This window comes from Corvus kubaryi, unplaced genomic scaffold, assembly GCF_017639235.1.
Source record: "Corvus kubaryi isolate FWS band 111438036 unplaced genomic scaffold, C.kubaryi_AGA036_p1.0 68, whole genome shotgun sequence".
Classification (NCBI taxonomy): domain Eukaryota; kingdom Metazoa; phylum Chordata; class Aves; order Passeriformes; family Corvidae; genus Corvus; species Corvus kubaryi.
This window is the reverse complement of record NW_024582056.1, coordinates 16,952,673-16,975,445: the sequence shown is the minus strand read 5'-3', so window position 1 is coordinate 16,975,445 and position 22,773 is coordinate 16,952,673. Positions and strand designations below refer to the sequence as shown.

Genomic DNA, 22,773 nt, shown 5'->3' with positions numbered 1-22,773 from the left:
GAGAAGTGCACTGTTTTTCTGGTAGAATATTTTATCCCACAAATTTCTGTAATATATAAAGCTGTTTTTTATAGTGGATAAATAAATTGATGTGTTGTCTGGGTTCTTATCCAGTGAGAATCGATCCAGACTTTTGTTCCTTTTTGTCACTGATTTTGAATTTAATTATCTACATGTAAGCATCTCCGATTGATCACACAATATAAATGCCATGCAGCTTTGAGCACAGAGGATTGGATGGTAGCAATTGCCCTGTTTACATTATTTGATAATACCTGTAAGTCTGTATGTGTAAATTACGAGAGATCCACATCCTTTATGAGAAATGTTCACTTTATAGTCTATTCCACATGCACAAAGCCAGAGTCTGTACTGCTGTAAGTGGTCTCTGATTTCTTTTGATGACTTCTGTTCAGTTGTCAGAAAGTATTTCTATATTTATGTACCCACTGTAGTTTGGACATGCTGTGAGAGGTGGGCTATTCAATTTAACTTTTGCACTGAAATCTGTACAGGTGTTATGCATTTTGGGATGCATGAAGGTGTGTTGCAAGTACCGAATATATATAATAGCCTTTTTCTCTGCCCACTTTATCTTTCATAAACTCCTCATAGGACTTGCCCTCTGGACCTTCACCAGCTTTATTGCCCATCTCTGCAGTTGCTCCAGCACCTCAATGCCAGTCCTGATGTGAGTTTTGGCACTGTTCATGTAGAAGTTGGTCAGTTTAGTTACCTTATTTTAACTGTCTCAGGTTGAGATTGGTATCTATGGTAGGTAGCATAAATCTACTTTTTTAGGGATGACTAGTGTATGTTTAGATGCTAAACTTAGGTGAAGTTCTAGAATCTAAAAAAGATGATTTACTGTATGCATTTCTGATTTTATAATTGTATTTATTGAAGAATATAGACATTTTATTAAATGCCTGCTCCAGAATGTGGTAACTTTTTAGTTATGCAGAACTTAACAGCAAAAGGAGAGAAAGAGGATGATAAGAAAGGAATTTTTTTCTTTCAACGACAGATAGAAATGATTGAACCAAGATCGATATTGGCAGCTGTCATTACTGCTGTACTTCTAAACGTGGCAGAAATAGTCACTTTACTATATTGCAGTAACCTGAGAGGAGCAGTGACTTGTGTAAAACAGGCTACTTCTGAGAAAAATAAGAAAATGTTGTGGAATCTTCAAGGCAAAGCTTGTCTGTGTTTGTGGGAAACAGTCATCCCAAGCATCAGTACTGCTAGTTAAGGATCAGACACTTCATTGCAGTCAATGTAAGCTGTAAGAACTCGGTAGATTTAGGACCACATGTGCCCCCCCTTCCATGGGGAAGGAGAGGGGAAAAACAGGGCTGTTCTTTTTCACTGTATTTCTTTTCTGTCCAACTCTGGGGCAGTAAGTTTCCCATAAGTATAAACAACTATGTTATGGTTAATCTTAATAACTGTATATAGTTAATAACTGTGACTGGAGACAAAATGTAGTGCACACTCTGTCCTTCAAATGTTACACGATTGCTACATTATTCAATTTGGAGTCCAACCTTAAAAATCTTTTGCTCAGAAAATTGGGAGTCCAGCCTTTTGCTCACAAAAAAGCAGGTGTAACAAGGAAGGTGAAAAACTAGACTTTTGTTCCTCTTCACACAGCTACTTAGAGCTTTCTTTTGCAGAGGCTGTGAAATAAGTTTAGTAAGAGACTATGTAATTCTTATTGCGGAGCTGATGGTTTAAGTAGCAAGGTGGGACGATATGGCAGTACCATGTGTCCCTCTGCTGAATAAGTGAAAATGAGAAGAGCTCTTAGTTACAGAAGCCTGTTCATTGTTTTGTTTGTTTTTTTTTTTTTCTGTGCTGTAGCCTCTTTAGGGGAGAGCAAGTGTTACATGCCTGTTCTTTAGGTTCTTTTGAAGTACAGATTTTTGGAACAATTACAAGTCATTGGAGAAATAAAACTATTTATTGAATGCATATTATAAAAAAACTTGTAAGATAATCAGACACTGTTATTCACAGTACCATACATCTGTAAAGCTTTCCCACATATTAAAGTTGTGGCAAGAGTTTAGGATACTTTAAAATGTTTTTCCCTTCACTGAATGTGCTAGACAGCTTTTTAATGATGGTGTAAGATGAAGCAAAGGGATTTTGTTTTGCAGTTACCCTTAGCTGTACAAGCCATGACAGGGTAAAACTTTTGCCCTGGCTCTCAACAGTGCAAGCCAGACTTCAGTGTTAAAAATTAAACCAAGAGGTCTGTCTGCTGGCTTCTTATTTTCACAAACACCTTCCTCACTGCAAATGAAGCCAGCAGGTATGGGAAAGAGGAAAGATAACCTCACCTGTACTGGGGCTCCTAGCATGGTTCTTAGGGCTACACCTCAGCCAGTGCTAATAAAACAGGGAAAGCTTCAGCTGAACCTTCTCTTTGCACAGGACGGTTCTCTTATCAGAAGCCAAGCAATTGATATATGTATATAATGAATAATTTTTCTACATATGTTTGGGTCTATTTAAAAAGATTTTATTTTCTGAGAAGTCTGGGAAGGAAATTTAGAGAGGGAATATATTTCCCACCTAAAACCCCCCACTTCTTAAAGGAAAGTATTTAGACAAATGAGTCTGAAGGAGCCCCAGCTACAGTGGCAAAATGCAGAATAGAAATTGTTGCAAGGAATTACACTCTCTCCAGTATTCTGACTAATTAACATTAGGTGTGTTTGTGCATGTAAATACAAGCTTCCCTTGTGTATACTTTGCTGTTCACACTCAGAATTATATTCATCCATGGAACAACTACTAATATGCCAGCTGCATTGTTAGTACATTTAATATACTTTAAAACATTGTAAAGCAGGAATGCACTTCAGTGAATAATAAGTACTGGAGAGGAAGGGGAATACGTTGGTTGTAGTCTCATTAATATATATCTGCCTGAGGTGTTCTTCCAGTGGTAAAACGGGGTAGTAGCGGAGTGTTGTCCAGTTGCATTGGTGGTGATCCACAAGCCAGATTATTCAAAATGCAGGTTTAGGGTATGTGTGAAGACACAAACCAGACATGTGATTCTGTAGGTAATATACTCAACACAGCAGTGTAAAAGAAACTCAACACAGAGTCATAGAGTCTTAGAAGGGTTTGGGTTGAAAGGGCACTTAAACATCACCCAGTTCCAACGCACCTGCCATGGGCAGGGACACCTTATACTAGAGCAGGTGACTCAAAGCCCCATCCAGCTTGGCTTTGAACACTTCCAGGGCTGGGGCATCCACAACTTCTCTGGATAACCTATTTTAATTCAGCGACTGTACAAAACCATGCCTTTACCAATTGTTTCCCCAAAAATCCCTTTCCAATGCCGAGTGGGGGATGAAGAGGGGGAGGGAAGAAATTAACTATTGTTGTTTAGAGTTCCAACAGGTACAAATGGAAGAGACCCTCTCCTGCCTCAGTTTCCCCACAAAGCATGCCTGGAGAGTCCTGTCTCCCTTCTGTCAGCCTTAAGATGTTCCAGAGAATCTGTTTGGACATTTGAAAACTCAGGAGGGTGGCTTGTTCTGTTTTGAAACTGTTCTTGTTATGTTTATCCAGTTGTTTTCAATGTTAAGTTTTAAATCTCTTTTTGTTAAAAATAAATGGGTGAAATGTTGGGGTCTCCCCCCCTGCCACATAGCCCTGGGAGAGGGGCCCTGGGGGGAGACACGGGGTTTCCCTGCCCCTGGTCAGCCTCGTTCCCCATTGGTTGTTTTGTGTTCCCCTGCCAAGGCAAGGACCCTCGGGTCCCGTGATTGAGCAGTTCCTCGGCAGAGCCCCGGCCATGCGGCTGGAGAAATAAACAGCTCTGAAACATCTATCAAGAATCAGTCCATAGATATTTCTTTCCACAGGTCTGGTTGTCTGATACACGTGTTGCAGTATCCCCACTGTAACACTGTACACTTCAATTAGTTACTGAAATTTAATTCTGTTAGGTTAAATGCTCCAAACCTGAATAGTCATTGTGCTGCATAATTAAAACATTCTCTTCTTGTAGTCTTAAGTGATGTTTCTATATTGAAGCTGCTTTGCTTTCTATAGTTTGCTAGGTCAAACTTTGAAGTAATCTGTTTCTTCAGACTTTTTTGGGATTTTTGTGTGACATTGTCCCTTGAATGTAGCACAAGATACTCAGTTGATCATTATTGTTATTGATAATATATCTTAAAAGTTTGCAGTTGCTAGATTTTGTAATATTCCAGGTATTATAAATCTTCTGATTAAAAAACATTAAAAAATCACTTACATTAGAAGTTAGAGAGCTAATCATAGATTTGGAGTTTGCAAGAATTGGAATTCTTCTTGATAGAGCAAATTCCGTGGTGTTAAGGCTCTGTTTCAGCTTCTTGGAACCTGTTTCTCTCTGTGTAAAATGTGAAGATAATATCTCGCTGAGTTAGAGAGGTCTTTTGAGGCTTAATAAGAGGGTATTTTATCATGGTAAGATACTTGAGTATAAAATAATATATTGGATTTAATTTTAGAAATACGTGCAGGCAAACTTTATCACAATCAGTATTATAAAAGGAGTGTCTTTCATCTTTGGACAGTTCAAGACCAAGGTTACAGATTGATAATTTCTTAGAATAAGTATCTTATGCTTACATAAGTAGCACATACTCCTTTTGATGGTTTGCTGTGAAATAAATGCTCCTAAAATTCTCTAAAGGCTATACACAAGTGCAGTTAACAAGACCTAGGGCCTTGTCAGTACTCAAAATTGCTCTCTAAGTCATTTGCGAGTGTGCTATATCCTTGCAAAGCATGACACATAGTTGATGTTTAAGTTCAGTTTGTATTGATGTTTCTTTTGTTCATTCTCCTGAAATCTGTAGGGAAGGGGTGTTCACAAGCAGTAATGCTTTTGCCATCATGATAGTCCTTCTGAAATAATTGCCTGAAGTGAGTAAGAGTGTGATGCATGAGGTTTATGGAAATGAACCACTATTTTCTGAGTTCCCAACCAGTGGTCTAACTGTCAGACCTTCTCCTCATTTCGTCTTTTAAGCTGTCAAAGTGTATACAGGTTTTACTTTATTTTAATTAAACCTTTAAAATAACTATATTTAAACCTGTTTGTTTTTGAGTAGGACAAGATATGCAAAGTGTTGATGGTGTTGTGTTTTCTTTTTTCCAATCTGTGAAATTTGTGCCCACTGCTCTGTATATGTATGAATTATTTGGCTTTATGGAGTTTGCTGGTTTACAGTGATGCTGACTGAGAGGATCATTCTTGTCACTGGTGCTGCTGAAATGCCCTACATCTTTTTTGTAGTTGTTAAAAAGGAAAAAAAAAGCTGGCTACAATAGGCCTTTTTTGTACTTTTGTTCTTTTATCCCCTCTTATGTGAGGGAGGGAGGGTACACAGTTAGTTGGGAAATATCTATGAAAACTTAGGGTTATGAAGAGTGATACAAGTTAATAATTGACAGCCACATTGCAAGTAACAATGGCTTCTTTGTGAGCTAATTTGTGCTGTCTCTGTGACTGGGCATTTTGGTCTTGGCAATGAGATGAAGTCAGCATTTTGTCACTGTGACCTCGTGTACCTTGATTTCAATTACTTAGTCCACTGATTGGATATACTTTCTTCTCCTTTCATGTTCTTACTCTTCAAAGGGTTGAGGCAGCTTGCATTGATAATTTCTAAATAATTCAAGTCTGATTGCACACATTGTGAAAATTGATGAATTTTAAATTACACACATTTGTAACTAAGTTCTTCAACTCACAGATGGCTTGGATAGATAAAAAGTGAACCTAATAACTTATTGAAGAGGAAAATATGTACAGTACCATTCTACCATTTATGTAGCTTTTTAGGGGAGTTCATATGTGTCATTTGCAATGCCCAGGCTTTGTTCAAAAGTATTTGTTCTCCTGTGAAGCTTAAGTAACTTTATATCCATGAGCTTGACATCTGTTCTGATATCTATCTGAAAGATTCAATCAGTAAAAGATTAAAGGATAACAACTTTCTTAATGCAAATCTGTGTGCAAATCAAACTCATGGAAAACAAGTTTTGTTTGCTTGAGACCATTTTCTGAGTTTAATTGGTAGAAAGAGCTCTTGACATAGTAGATTTTTGATAGGCATTTGACTTAGCACTGCACAGATTTTCTTGTTTTTATTTATGTTTTAAGGGTTCTGCACCCAGACATGAAAAACAGATTTTCTTTCTACAGAATAAAGATCTGTAATTTGGAATGAGTGACTCAAAAAGGCTTGAGATGCATGGGTATAACCGACATATGCTGCACTTCTGCTGCTAGCATAAATAAACGGGGGATTTTAGTCAAAAGAGATTGTTCAGCCAGTTGAGGAAAACTGACTTGTGCATATACCAGAAAGAAAGGATGCATGTAAAAAAATTATAGTCTACATTTTTGGTTTTTTTCGATGTAGACAGTTAAATAGTAGGAAAGAAGGTTGAGTTTACAGGCCGGGAGACAGTATCTGAGATGCAAAGGAACTGTGGCATGGACTAAAATAAGTTAAAACTTTTTTAACAAGTAGTGAAGATACTCCCATAGAACACACACGTTTATGAAAACATGTTTTCTGAGATGGGGAGGCACCTTAGAGACACTGACACGTTTTTTTATTGTTTTCTTCCACTAATAGTGGAATTCAGTGGATTTTGGTTCCCACAGAAATCAAGAAAAATGCATATGAAGAAAGATAATGTTCAGTTTAAGCTTAATCCACACCATATAAAAATGTGTCACATCAAACAGTGAAATGTGCAAAGCTTGTTTATAAGTTTACTGATAAGGTCAAAATCTCAAATCACCTGCCTAAGCCTCCTATCAAAAGAAGCCTTATCTTATAATAATTCATGTTTTTCTAATGTTTTTCCTTGAATTACAATAAGTAGTGTATATAGAAATATACCATAGTGCTGAAAGTCGGTCCTCTGAAATTAATTGTAGAATCACAGAATCACCATGTATTCTGAGTTGGAAGGGATCCACAAGTATCATCGAGTCCAACTCAGCCCTGCGCAGGACACCCCAAGAGTCACACCATGTGCCTGAGAGCAGTGTCCAAATGCTTCTTGAACTCTGTCAGGTTGGTGCTGTGACCACTCCCCCTGGGGAGCCTGTACCAGTGCCCAGCCACCCTATGGGTGAAGAACCTTCTTCCTGATATCCAACCTAAACCTCCCCTGACACAGCTTCAGGCCATTCCCTTGGGTCCTGTCACTGGTCAGCGCAGAGAAGAGAGCAGTGCCTGCTTTTCCTCTTCACCTTGTGAGCATGTTGAAGACTGTAATGAGGGCTCCTCTCAATCTCTTCTCCAGGCTGAACAGACCAAGTGACCTCAGCCATTCCTAATGTGGCTTCTCCTCCAAGCCCTTCACCATCTTCATTGCCCTCCTTTGGATGCTGTCTAATAGCTTAATATTGGTTTTATATTTTTGTGCTCAAAACCGCACACAGAATTCAGTGTGAGGCTGCCTCGGTGCAGAGCAGAGCGGGACAATCCCCTCCCTTGCCCGGCTGCTGATGCTGTGCCTGATGCCCCCCGGACACACTTGGCCCTCCTGGCTGCCAGGGCACTGCTGACTCATGGTCAACTTTCCACTGACCAGGACTCCCAGGTCCCTTTCCATGGCACTGCTTTCCAGCATCTCCTTCCCCAGTCTGTCTGTACATCCAGCGTTGTGTCCAGCCCAGGTGCAGAATCCAGCATGTTCCCTTTTTGAACTTCATACAGTTGGTGATTGCCCAGTCCTCTAATTTGTTGAGGTCTCTCTGCAGGGTCTCCCTTCCTTTACAGGAGTCAACAGCTCCTCCCAGTTTTGCAGCACCTGCACACTTGCTCAGTATCCCTTACAGTCCTGTGTCCAAGTCTTTAATGAAGATGTTGAAGAGCACAGGGCCTAAGAGGGAGCTCTGTGGAACCCTACTAGTGACAAGTCTCCAGTCTGATGTCTCCCTATTCACTATAACCCTTTGAGCCCAACCCATGGGCCAGTTGCTCATGAATTGCATGATGTATTTATTCAGATGTGTGCTGTCCTGTCATTTTGTCCCAGAGGATACTGTGAGAGATGGTATGAAAAGCTTTGCAGAATTCCAGAAAGATTACACCAACTGGCTTCCCTTGATTCTCTAGGTGGGTTATCCTGTCATTAAAGGAAATCAGGTTTGATAAGCAGAACTTTCTCTCATGAACCCATGCTGGCTGTGACCAATGACTGGTGTTTTTCAATATGTTCCAGAGTAATCTTCTCCATAAATTTACCAGGCGCTGAAGTGCTACTGACAGGCCTGTAGTTTCCAGGGTCCTCCATTTTGCCCTTCTTGAAAATTGGGACAACATTTGCGAGCTTTTCAGTCAGCTGGGACCTGTTTGGATTCCCAAGACCACTCAAAAATCATTGAGAGAGACTTTGTGGTGACATTAACCAGTTCTTTGAGGATTCTTGGATGAATCCCATCAGGTCCCATAGATTTGTAGGGATCCAGCTGGAAATTAGTATTGTTTTCATATGGCCGTCAGCAAAACCAGGAAAGATACTCTCTATCTGTTGCTGAAAGTTAAGGAAAGCTTCTGGATTTAGTAAGGGTATCTGCAGATAGCTGTTGACAGAAGAAAAAAAAAAATTGGTGATGACTGAAAGTCCTGTAGCATTCTGTGGCAACTGAAAAGTTGTTTTTCCTAATGCCTTGGAGGTCGTGGCAACTTTTCTACTCTAAAACAATGTACCTCTGTGAGACTTTAGGCTTGACCTGATATGCTTTTTAATAGAAGAGTAAATAAGTGGAAAAATATCAGCATGAAATGACACCCTGAAAGCATTATTTAAGAGAGTACCATAACTCTTCCCTTTGCATGGGAGGTGACAGGTCACAGTGCACTCTTAGGAAACGTTTTCCCTCTTAACCAGATATGATCAGTAAGATTTTCTCTTGTTTTATTTTTAACAAACTGCTGGAAGTGCCTCTCTGGGTAGCATAATGGAATCATTCAAGACAGAAGGAAGACATGGGCTGGGAAAGGGGAAGTGTTTGAATTTCAGTACAATTTGTCTTTTAGTGGCTTTGAGCAAAAAGGTAAGAAGTTGTCATCTTGGCAAATGAAGGTGTCCCATATCCATTCAAATGTTTCTGTTTTCTAATAAGGTCTCTTTACATGAGGTGGGTTTTATAGTTTACACCTTATGTCATGTCCAAATTACCTGTTATGAAAATCATATTTTTTCCTCAGGAGCTGTAAGTAGTCAGTGTCTTTTGATACCTAAGGAGGATACCTGTTAGTTCAACTTGAATTGAAAACATCTTTCAATCACTGTGTGGACATGTCCTTTCAGAATGACACAGGACTTCCATTTCCTCGAAAGAATTTTTAGTTTTGCTGTATTTGGGAATAGTGATTTTGAAATCCATGTTCAGTCATAACCAATATACATGTGATCCATTGTCTAAGTAACAAAGAAGATAAAATACCTTTGAAATTTGAAGAGCTAACATTAAGACCTGCCCATGTAATGAGATTACATTTTATGTGTATGTACAGGTTTTTTTATATATTTACAGCAGTGCAGTGATCTCTTTCTGCAAGGAGCAGATACATTTCCATCGTCGTGGAACACTGAAGTCTAATTGCCAGTGATAGGAGTATTGGATGTTGAAAAGTTCTGTATTATTTTTACTGAACTCTAAATAAGAGCTCAGAGTTGCAGGTGGAATTTCCAGTGAGTTAGTTTTGCCACATAGACTTGCAATGACTGCCAAGACACTTTGCTCACTGTTCATAATAACCCCAATACAGACTGAGATATTTTATTAGTTTGGGGGTTAATAGAAACTGCCTTTTGTCAGTGCCATGAACGTTAGTGATTTTTGAATCTGGCACTTGAGCTGAAGTCTGTGCCACCATGCTTACTCATTTAATAGTTACATGTTGCCTTGGAACTATTTATAGGACTACAGCCTTTTTCTAAAGAGAGAGGGATTGATGCATATATCATCCTTGACCTCATTTTAACATTTACTGTAATTTTCAAGCTGCAAGACGATGGTGGCCTTGTGACAGGTTTTTATATATCAAACAATCACAAAGAACATGGCTGAGTTTTTTATCCAATTGAAATCAATACATCTTGTCTAGTTTACGTCACTTGCTAGTATTTAATCATCTACAAGCAAGTCAAATTGATTACACAATATAAGAGCCTTACAGCTTTGAAGCAAAATGACTGAGCCTTTAGATTTGGCTAGGATAGCTATCAATGCTGGTGGCAAAGTATAATTAATAAATTAATATTTTTGATTGGGAGAAACAACTTTTAATAACTTTGAAGGACTTGATATAACTGTAGCTTGAAACTAAAATTCATCATAAGAGTCAATATCGTTGCTGGGTTTGGTTTTTTCAATCTTTTGTACCAAGTTTGTGGTTATCATAGGTGCTTGTTCACATATTTATCTTCCCTAAAATTTGGAGATAAAGAAACAGTCTTACAGTTTTGTCCCTTATTTCAACTTTTGTGATTATTGATGGAGGAGATTTTAAGCTTGGGATAAAAACGGAGCAAAGTATCTGTGAATATATGCCCAGGCAAAAGTTTTAGTGAGCTCTTTTTGCAACAAGAAGTGTACAACTTGCATGCAGTGTATGTGCCTGCATATCTTGCATGAAATCTCTTTACATGCTGATAGAAATCCTTCAGCTGACTAGGAAAAAAAAATGTAGATCTTTCCCCTAAGACGACATTTCATGGCTCTTTGTTTCATATTTTTTTAGAATGAAGGTGAAGAATAAAGTTGTGCAGGTTAAAACCTAAGCACAGTGAAAGGAGAGAAAGAATAAAGGACATCTAAAATGCCAGTGCAGCAAAATTAAGGCTATTTCAGAGGGAAACAGTTCTAAGAAGGAAGGCAAATTCTTGGTTAGGTAACAGATGTTTTCCCTCAAGGATAGTGATGGAACAGAGGCACCAGAGGGGGCAAAAAAAAATCTAATGAACAGCAAAATTTCTCGTTTTTTCTTTTTTCCTTCTACTCCCAATGTCAGAGCAACGTCTAAAGAAGTGTGACAAGAACTGTCACCTTCTTTGATATTGAAACAGCACCTAAGAAAACAGATAGCTAGTTTTTAAATTTCCATGTAGGATGAGAGGAAATGCTCCCAATAATTAGATGACTAGATCTATCAAGGGAAGCTCAGCACAGCTGAGTACTGTGCATGTAGTTGAGCTGCCTTCAAAGGGAGTGTTGTGTGTGCCAACATTTATTGTTTTCTCCTTTCCATTGCTGCATACAAGAAAAGCAGCAGGAAAGTGCTTTACTCCCTAGAATTCTCACTAGAATAGGATAATAGTAGAATGTTCATTAGAGATATATCAGCATGTTTGTGTTGTGAAGGTTAGTTACGAACTTATTGTACCTTTGGTACTAGACTAGTTATGTAATGAAGATTGCTTCCTTGCACAGACTTCCTTATTGCAGTTTCTACCTAAGGTCAGGCTGTGCACTGACTTGCAAGAGAATTGAATAAATCCATTTAACATGAAATTACAGACTTTGACATTTGGCTGGCACAGAGGTTTTTTAAAAAGATGTTGCCACCACATCAGTCAGTTTCCATGTGATAAACACATTGTTTCCAATATTTGAGACCCCAGAAATTTATCAGTATAAAAGGTCATCTCCAAGTCAGGAATGGAAATATATCCATGATTGTATATGTCTTTTTCCTTTTTTCCTTTGTTTCCTCATTTTTATAAGAGCAACTAGGTAACACAAGAGGAAGTTGGGAGCCAAATTTGCCCTTTGACACAGATTTCCTGTTGGTTGTAAACCAGTGGGAGCCATATGCTTGTGAAGTTAAAGCATTTTTTTTAATGTTTATGCTGTTTTAATTTAGGCTATGATCCTGCAGTCATTTATTCAGTAAAAATTCCCATCAAATTGAACAGCAGCATGAGGATCAACAGTGGCAATTTTCTCTTAGTAGGGCTTCCAGCAAGAGGCTGCCTGCTGCTCCCAGCCGTGGCAGAGTGCAGCCTCACGCTGCTCACGGGACTGAGTGGCTGTGATCACATTATATCCACCCAGCAGTCTTTTCACTCTCTGCCCATAAAGTGACAATGGATCGATTTTAAACTGACCCCATTGACTTCTAAAGCCCTTGCCGTAGAAGGAGCTGATTTTCTGTAAGCCTCCCCCATTCCTTTGGCTCTTGAGTCCTCTTAGTTTTTTTCTAGTCAGAGGTTGTTGGTTGGCAGGCATTCTGTTGTTGTGGCCACTGTGGTTTTGTAACTTGTTTATTCTCAAACATCTCTTTGAATATTTTCTCCTGCCATTTTTAAAAAAATGTTGTGTGAATCCAAATTTTTGACACAGCCTTCTTCTTCTCCCCAGCATCAGTTCAGTTTTAGTTGTTCTTCTACAAAGGAGCAGCAACATCCGACCTCCTTTTAGCATTTCATAATGATTTTGACTAGTTTCCCTTAGGAAATAGAGTCATACAACAATTCAGCTTGGAAGGGACCTCTGGAGTGGGTTGTGTCACCAAACAGGGCTACCTTCCAAGCTAGGTTAGGTTGTTCAGGATTGCGTCCAGTTGAGTTTTGAGTTAACCCCAAGGATGACACAGCCTCTGTGAGAAACCTTTTGTGGTGATTGGCTGTCCTCATGGGGAAGACTTTCTTCTTCATGTTTGATCAGAATTTTCCTGCTGCATCTGTGATTGTTGCCTCTTATTCTGTACTGTGTATGTCTGAGAAGAGTCTGGCTTTGTTTTGTCTATAACTCCCCTCTCTTTATTTAATAAAGGCAGTAATGAGATCTCCTGAAGCCTCCCTCCTCCAGGCTGAGAAAACTCCATCTTTCAGTCTTTCTTCATAGGACATATACCTCAACTTCCTGGCCATTTTAGTGGGCCACTGTTGAACTCAATGCAGTTTACAAAGGCTGAAGACACAAAACTAGATGCAGTAATCCTGACATCTTTTTAGTGCTGGGCAATAGGAATAACCACTGGAGCTGCTATCCATGCTATTAATAGTACTGCCCAGGATGTGGCTGGAATTCCACACAAGTGCTCTGGTTGCTCACATTCAACTGGAGATTAGTGTCTTGCTTTCTATGTAAATTAACTATCATGCACTAATGATATGTCCATTCCTCTACACCTTTCTGGAAATGGGTTGGAGGACCTCGGGGGGTCTTTGGTGATCTTGATCCCCCCCCTACTGGGTCTGCCTTTGGTCAACAGTCCATGTCTGCTTCTCAACCTCATTCCTGCGCCTGCGTTGTACTGTGCTGTGCTTGTCTCCAGAATCCAGAACAAGGATGTTTGTCCCAGAGAAGTGCAGCCATACCTCCATATGGTCCCCCTATCCAGTAACATCCTGTTCTTTTTCACACTGTGTTAGTACCAATAGTCCTTCCTTGGCTCCACAAGTATCCGGCCACTGGTGTTTGAGACATACACATTATTCCTCTTATCTTCTAGGCTTCTACACATGGGCAGACTGAAATTTTGATTTGCATTTTCTTTCTGGCTTGGGAGGCCATTGTGCGTAATACCACTGTGAGTAGTGGGAGAATGGTGTATCCCTCTGGATATGAATGGCATAATGTATAGATGCCCACAGTTCTGAGCACCTTGGAGGTATGGAGATGTTTTGACATGAGTTTAGATGTTACTGATGTTCTGGACAAATAAAAGAGGTTTACCAGAGAGTGCAATGGGTCTCAGTGCTGGTCAGTACCATGGGGAGGCAAGTCCATAGCTTCTTCTTTTGGAGAAGATGGCCTATATGTGATAAGGTATTTTTCACTAGGACACGTAATTTTTTGGCCTGTTTGGTTGCTCTGGAAGTTTTCCAGGCCTCTTGGCTACATATACATGTGCTAAAATGGGCTCTACAGGCACAATAGCAAAGCTTAGCATCTTTATGAACCTTTTTATTATTACTTGAGGGAAATAAATGGCTGTTTGCATTATGCATGAGCATGCTGTGGCACTGCATTACTCTGTCTTCCATTAATGTGTCTTGTTCTCTTTCTTTATCAGCTAATGCTCATGATAATTTCAGGGGTGCATCTTAAAGCTCAAACAAATGAATATCATAACCCAAACAGGTGGAAGAACATGATATTAGGCTTTTGCATATTCTAATACATGAAACAGCCAGCCAGATAGTTATGTTTTAACAACATTATCAAAACAGAGATATATCTGTGTAATAAAATTTACTGTTGCTGTAACCATTACACTTAGAATGATTACATGATTATAATAAAAATGCAGTGGTTATTTGCTACATTAATTAGCTGTTGATTTAATGTTATACAAATGTGATTCCTTTCAAGTAATCATATTTCTTGCTGACATTTCTGAATAGGACTACCAATTAGTTAAACATGGGTAAATAGCTGATTATAGTTAAGCCACAGCAGAAAACTGGAATAAGGCCTCGTAATTTTAAACTTTTAACATGTTACTTTCCAGGCCATGTTGTTGTTAATATAAACTTTTGATGCATTAGCAGCACCTTTTTAAATAAACACATACCTCAAGATGTCTCTGTAAGTGTTGAAAAACTTCTTCCTTAATGAAAAGCAAATAGTATGATCCAAATGTGAAAATGTGTACAGCTAAACTGTCTTCTTCCGTGACTTCCTAACTGTCAAACCTCCTTGAAACTCAGAAGACACAGCTTACCCTGTGCTAATGGAGTTGTTTCGTAAATCCTCCTCATAATGAGGATGCTTGCAGAATCCCTCTGCCTCTTGCTTACCTGTGCAAACCAAAGCCACACCCTCAAATGATGTTTTCAGTGGGGTTTATTTCCAACAGCTTGTGCTTAACTTGCTGGACCTGCATGATTTCCATCAAGACCAGTCCTTAGCTTAAGTAAAATTTATGAGTCTGAAAAACGACATGTTTAATCACATGTAAATACTTCATTGGTTGAGTCCCTTAAATAAGAAGTAGATTTCCTAATTAAAGTGCTTTTTTTTTCCTAGTGATTGTATAACAGTCTGTAAACTGGAGGTGACTTGGAGATTAATAATATGTGGTGTTTGCTCTAGGCATTTTTTACACAAAATATTTTTGTGTGCCATCTCCTGTACAGTTTTCCTTCCTATAGCTTGCTATTTTCTTGGCTGCTTCCCTCCTATTTATATTAAAAGAACATACAATATTTATTGTAGGACTCTCTCCTACATACAAATACATTTTTCTGTGTAAGACATTTGCCTAATCAATAAACCATCAGTGCCATAAGACTGCAACTTAATGTCTTTAGAACTCTGCATGAGGGTTTTTTACATTTGCAAAGCTATAATTAGCCAGGACTTTTTTGAGTGGTATTAGGAGTTAAAATCAGTCAAAAGTTCATTCTTAGTTTGTTTAAGCAGCAACAAGCCAATTCAGTCAATCATGCCTACTGCTAAGCTGTTTCACAGAAAGCTATGCAAAGTGCAGTAAAAACATCCACTTTTTCCTTGAAAAATTGTTAAAAACTGTAAAAATTGTATTTCAATTGAGAGACTGATTAGGATGTGAACTTTTAATCTGCCTGCAAACTACACAAAGTGACAAGTTCTTCTGGCTTCTGCAAATCTGTAATGATCTGTATTTAAAAATTCATTTGCTATCAGAACTCCTCATCTTGCACATGCAAAAACTACCACACATTTTGTATTTGGATTCAAATTTTTACAATACTCATACACCAAGGTGATACAAAGAAATTTGGGAAACTGAGAAAAAAATACACTGAAGAGCTATTGTACAAAATATGGATTAGTAGCATATTTTCTTCATTGTTCTATTTGTTCAAAACAGTATTTCCTCTGAAGGACTGACTGAGGAAGATATATATACTCACACATGAACCTCAGGCCATAGAAAACCCTTTACCTTGGATTTTATGTTTTGCAGACAGAGCTGAAGCCATCAGAAAGGAAAGAGGTGAACAAAAAGTAGATTATGATTTTAAGTGCTTTGGTTTGGAAAGCTAGAGCCACTGGCCTTTTTGCTGCCTTGTCTTTTCTCGTGTAGGACTTGCAGATAGCTCTGGTGGTAGATGCCAGAAAGACCCACACAGACATGGACAGATTTTAATAACCTGCTCTTAGCCAGCTTAAACTTCCCTTCTGGTAAACAATGTCAGGCCTCCATTCCAGAAGATAATTCCATTTATCTGTTACTGTCTGGACTAACACATAAGCATCCATTAAAATCTCAAGTCTCTACTTCAGTGGGACACACACCTACATTTAAAACTAGGTATGTGTTTAACTGCTGTTCAGAACACGGGTTTTTTTATTAGCAGGCTTTATTTTTAATTGCATGAACAGAAAGACAAACAGCATGGGGGTGTTTGGTTTTTGGTGTTGTTTTTAATTTCTGACTCGTTTTATGTTCTTGTAACCTAAATATTTGGTTTGCACTGTCAGCTTTGAAAAAAAACCAGAAGCACATCCAATTGGAATTAGCAGCTAGACTTAAAGTTCTTAATTATTTAAGACTTAACTGTTTTTATTTCTCTTGTTGTGTGACATATATCAAACCTATTTTCACACTTGCAAAGACGAAAGCAGTATCTACTTTGGGAGGCGTTTTTGCTCTACTTCTGGCTTTCTTTTTTTTGTAAAGTGCAAAAGAAAACAGCCAAAGATATCAGTCATCCCTTGTGCTTTAAATGTAGAGAACCTTAGGAATAGAAGGAGAAGGTGTTTGGTACATGGTGAAAGCCTTGCAGTTCTTGAAAGCCATATTCATTTGTAAACCTCCAAGAACCCCAGTCCATATAATACTTCTTGGCAAAGTTTCATTGCTTTGCTGTCCCCATAGGGCAAAAGCTTTTTCTTCTATCCAATTTGATCCTCTCTCATTTCATTTAACATCTTTTCCATCTCATCCTCATGCTACACCACTGTGAAGAGCCTGTCTCTGTCTTCTTAATGACCGCCTCACAGGTAAGGGAAGGGTGCTGTTAGATCCCCCTGAAGTCTTCACTTTCAGAGGCTAAAAGCCCTGCAGGTCATGTACTCAACCTTGATGTCCATCCACTGAATTAGCTGCACTTGATCATTGTCTTTCCTGCGCTGGAGGCCCGAAACTGCAGTGCTCCTGATGATTGCTTCATAGGGGAGAATGATGAGCTGTGCTTCTGGTAATCCAGCCCAGGATGCTGCTTGCCTTCTTGGCTGTCATGGCATCCTGCTGGTCCATATTCCCTTTTGTGGATATATATCTTTTTCTGAAAGAGCATGTTACTCAATTACTAAAACTTTATAGAGCTAACCAAGCCCCTGTGGCAGGAGGTGGTTAACTACTTACACTTGGCAGAATTGCTTGGCCTCATTCATCAACAAAGTGCTCCGTTATTCTCCTGCTAGATGTGTCTGATCCTGGAATCTGTAAAGGCTGTGTACTTTGGTCTGTCATATATTTGGTGAATTGTAAATGTTCTGTGCTCACATTTTCCCAGATGCGATACCTGCTAATCCCCAGTGACAGTGACCTGCTATTTTGAGCATGGAGTTGATGCATTATTGATTAATCCAGTTTAGACTGCACTTAAAGTGGTTGTACTCTAATTACATCTGGTGTCTAGAAATAATAGTTTAGCATTTCAGAGGCTTCTTGGAAGAGATGAGGTTTTCTGTACTGCAGCATGCTTATTCTGATGGTATTTTGGTGTTATTAGAAAAAAAAAAAAGGTGTATCCTTTAATGGAGTATTCTTTTAATCTGGTTGCTTTTCTGTAACAATAATTTATCATTAGTAAGCTTCTTTTTCCCTGTGGATGTTTCATTTTATCAGTAACAATTCTTACTTCCAAAGAAAATAATACATCACTTGAAACCACTATACCGTAATCTCAAAATGAAGCTTCTTTAGTGAACCTTTTCCTTTCTGTGTGTCTGTGTGTGATTTTTTTGGTCAGTTACTCCTATTTTATTAATGCTGAATTCTTTGAAAATATTTTATATTAATAGTTTCTGGCTGTGCCCATTAGTATATTTGCTTGCCTTCTGACATCGAGAGCAGAGATGTTGCTAAGTTTCATGGTTTAAAAAATAGGTCTCCAGGTAACTTTCACATAAAAATGTCTTATTTTCTTTATGGGTACTAATAAGTACCCCTTTAGCATCATGCTGATTGTGAAACATTTCAGATTGTACTGCTGATGGAAGTAGGCTTAATGTAGTAATTTGAAGAGAGGAGATCTACATTTTCACACATCCTCTATGTGATTTCTTGGGTGAGTAATTTCAGTAAAATTATCACCTAAAGTAAAATCAGTTTAAAATATAGTCAGTTATTGATTAAAAGACAGTTGAATGTGATAAACTGTTATCAACATTAGTAGGTGCTAGAGTTGCGTTACTTAAGCCTAAATTTCAGAAGTGCTACCAAATCAGGAATCCAAAATCTTCCTGTTTTGTATGCATTTTGGATTGCATTCAAACATTTAGGGTACAAATGTTTACCATACTTCTCCTTTTCTTTGTGCTCTGATAGTGCATAAAATACCTGATGCATACTATTGTACTTGATGTGTTAGGTAGTGTCGGGGGAAGGTAGTCTCTCTCCTGGAAAATTTATTATCTAGGTTTAAGAGCAGGAACTGCAGGTGGGCCCAGATGTTTAAGGGAGCATAGTTGACCCAGCAGAAAAGAGAGATCAACATGAGAAGTAACAGTGGAAGGGCCCCACTTGTTGAAAGAAAATTTATTCTGGAGGGTAGTGGGGGTGGAATGCAACAAGGGAGACTTGTAATCAAATAACCATAAATGGATATTCTGCTAGTGGATACTTGCTACAAGCTTTTTCTAGAGCAGGAATGGGACCATTTGAAAATGCATAAGTGGTGAGGTTCGTGGCACAAGAGTCAAGAGTCAAAACCTTGGCAGTGGAGAACAAAATTCCCTTTTTGGTTCAGTTGAGATGGGGAGAGCAAGTTGGGGGCAGTGAGCTGGTCAAAGTGACAAAAGGAGAAACTGTTTCTTGCAGTAGAATTTGAGCTAACAGGGAATGGGAGACGGGTGTCAGAGAGGAGCATGCAAAGGGAAATGTGTTACATTAGATATTTTGTCCGTGTGGACAGATGCCTTGGGACATTATAGTAGGTTGTGTAAATGCAGTTTAGCTAAAGCTCAGAAGGATTCAAAGTGGGATAAATTTATTTATTGGTTGGTTTGTTTATTTATTTATTTCTCTTCAAAAGACTTTATTGAAAGAAATGATTGAATTTTAATAATGCTGGTAATGTGTTTGGGACAAGCTTTAGAGAAAGAAATGTTCACACTCATCAACATTTTCTTATCTTAGCAGTCTTTATTTGGCAAAAATTTAGTGGAATTGCTAGCAAGAGTGTCAGTTTCTAATGTCTGAGATATGACACTTAATCATGTAAATGTCTAAATGTTACCACCCGTACAGAGAAATGGCAAAGAGTTTAGTTCGTGTAAGGGCCTCAGCCTGTAGCTTTCCAAGAATAGCAAAGGATCAAAGTGTAGCGTACTTTGATTGCTGCAGAGAGCAGTGGTTGCACAAGAGCACCAGGAAATGTACAAGAACACAACAAGAATGCTTGTGCTTTTCTGACCTTGGTTTCTGAGCATCAGATGCCAAGTACTCTGCAGAAGCAAAAAGGGAAAAGAGAGATCAAGGGGAGAAAAAAAACTCCTAAGTTGCTGAATTCCCTCATGGTTCAGTTGTTACTCAATATAATAAGTAAAAATGCTTATTGAGTTATTGTACAAAATATAAACCTTTTTAGGTTTACCTAAACCTTTTATGTATCGTGACTTAAAAGCAAACTTCTCTTTAGTTTCTCGTTCAGAGTAAAATAACAGTACCTCTGTTGATCGTAAAGGAATGCAACCTTGTGGCAGATGTGTATTTTTTTCTTCCTTTGTAATGTGGCTGAGCAATATCTGAGAATCAAAATAAGTTTAATCCTCATGAGAACAATAAGGACAATAAAGTCACAAATGGTCTCCATATGCCCATATGAAGTCTTATGCACTGAATAAAGCAGATATCACAAGACTGTAAGGTTTTTTCTTTCTCTTAAATCGACAGTCAATTAGCTTTGTCTGGGGAGCACATAGAAGCTCTGTTCCTTTGCATAATTTTAAAGATCTTGTAAAGCTTTACAACTATTCTGGAGTAATTTTCTTTTTATTTACATGTCTTTTTTCCTAGCATAAAGGGGTTTTGTCTTTGTCTGTGCATGCACACAGATGTGTATCTAAGCAAAACAAATTTTCTGTTTGATTTTGCTTTGTGCATTCTGCCTGGTTGTAAAGTGTTTTTCAAGGCTGTGCTGTAAACCTTGCCAATTCTGCAGGCTTTCAGAAGGCAGTCAGAGCCATCCTGAAGTTCCTTGGGGAATGTAGTTGGTTCTGTGCGAATACAGCATCTCTCACAGTGGCATCCTGTGGGTGAGCAGAGCTTCTTGTGTAGTAAAAGAATGTAAATAATTAAACAACAACGACCAAGTGTGTCTCTGTACTACCAGTTCATGGTAAGAGGAACTGAGATTTCAGGAGATAGTTTTGGGGATTTTTTTTTTTTAAGCTCAGTCCTTATCTTTTAATCTCACCATCGTGTTAGGTGAAGCATGAAGGCAATGGAAACAGTTACAGATTTGCTAAAATATGCACTCAAAGTGCAATAATATGAAAAATATTAATTGCAATCTTTCATTACTACTAGTACTAGTACTTAATATTATTATTACTATTATTACTACTATTATTATTATTTGGTATGTGGAGTTATTTTGATAAAAATTAACCTTGAAACTTACATTTAAAGAAATGTGTAGGCACAGAGACATTTGATGACATCTGCACTGCAGCTTGATGAAATATTATAAACAAAGTAGCTCTCTTTATCTAGAATCTCTTTCTTAGAGACCTCCAGAACAGGACATTCATGTGAAAAAAGAATCAAAAAAGGCTATGCTAAAAACCGTTACAAGTCTGCTCAACATCTCCCCCTGTGCTACCAGCCTACAAGCAGTAAGAGGGCAGTCTACTTTCATTTTTCTGCTTGACTCTGTGGTTAAACAAAAATAGACAGTATGGCTCAACATTGAATAAAGAACTGTTGAATAGCTTATAAAATTGTTATGACATTTATGGCATTTGAATAATTTGTGGGGGTTGAAGAAGAAGGATGAATATGAGAAATTTACTGTGTAATGTCTCTGTTCAAGAAGGTTTTTAGGCATGTGTGTAATTGCAGACAAATTGAAAACAATGGGTAAACATTGAGAGTTAAAGACATGCTTAAATACTCTCCTTACCAAGGCTTAAGTACCCAATAAACCTGCAGTGCACTTGTAGTACAGATATGTCATGTCAACCCTCCCTTTCTAACTTTAGTGAAGTGTTATGGGTACATCTGCTACTTCCAGTGAAAAATAGACAGGATTTGAAGTGATTGCTGTTGCTGCAGGAGTTTTCTGTAGTAGCTGCCAAATGGGAGGGAGGAGGGGAAGACAGCAGCAGAGGAAGCAGTAACCTTCCTGCTTCAAGAAAAGAAACCAATCAATCAGTAGCTCTATGCAGGGAATTGGAGAACCTGCCTGACATCTGTCAGACGAAAACCGACATGCTGCAGCAGAGTCTGCTTTATTGCCAACCATTGTGGGTGTTCTGCCTTCAGAGGTGTATTCTGAGAGCTTTTTGAAGTTCTTTACGTGGTACAAAGGTGGTGTATCAGTGGCACTGCACCCCTGCATATATTTGAAGCAGTAAGTCAAGAGTCAATAAAGAATCAATAAATACCAACAGAGCTTTATATCTTTCATATTCTTCTGTAAAGATCTTGTTTCTGGATTACTACAAGCAACGTGACACTTTTATACAACCAGCCCTCTAACCAAAATGGGCAGTGAGTACAGTAGAAATGGTAGAGGTTGTTTCACCTGAGAGGGAGGTCTCAGTAGAGTACAGAAATTACCCAGTTCATAATAGTGTGCAGAAACACCCTTTTAACCTCAGGAGCTTCCTGGGAAGTGCAACACACTGGAACTGTAAGTTTGAAAATATCTATGCAATTCTTGCCCTTTTCTTCATCAAAAAATTATGCATAATGAAAAACAGCCCAGTAGAACTATAATGTGAATGAGCAGCAACACATAAAGTATCTTGTACCCTTCACATTTAATTGTCTTTGAATCACAAGCAAAGTACACTTGGAATGAGCCCTTCTGCTTTTTATAGCAGACCACTTACTGTTTCTGACTTCTTCTGGTAATACTCATAGGTAACTTACTTTAATGGGATCTCTTGACAATTCATGCATCTACCTTTTTTTTTAGGGACATGCAGTTTTGAGTTGCAGCCAGATGGTCTAGACAGATGATTAAAAAGTATGAAATGATACACCAGAGCACTTACATCCTGCTGCTCTGTCACATTGAACAAACACTTAATGAAATCTGAAGTGTAATAGCTAAAAATATATACTGCAGTACAATGGACTTGCACACATCCTTCTGGGATTTAATTGTCTTTAAATATGGCTTCTGAAAAAAAGTTACCTTTTGGTTTTATTTCTGGACAAATTCCTAGTGAGCTGATGACCGTGAGCTGGACGAAGAACATAATTATTCTGTGTTGGGATTTTCTCATCACTCATTCTGGAAATTGTCCATAAAAATAAGACTGTTCTTCAGCGTGTGTACTAGTTTGAAAACAAACCAGTGGGAGGCACTAAGTCAGAATAA

General features: G+C 38.5%; 1 protein-coding gene across 3 annotated transcripts in view; it reads left to right on the top strand.

Moving 5' to 3' along the window:
* Window positions 1-22,773, top strand: part of MOCOS (molybdenum cofactor sulfurase) — a 209,777-nt gene that overhangs the window by 46,063 nt on the left and 140,941 nt on the right. The gene's annotated exons all lie outside the window — the stretch shown is intronic.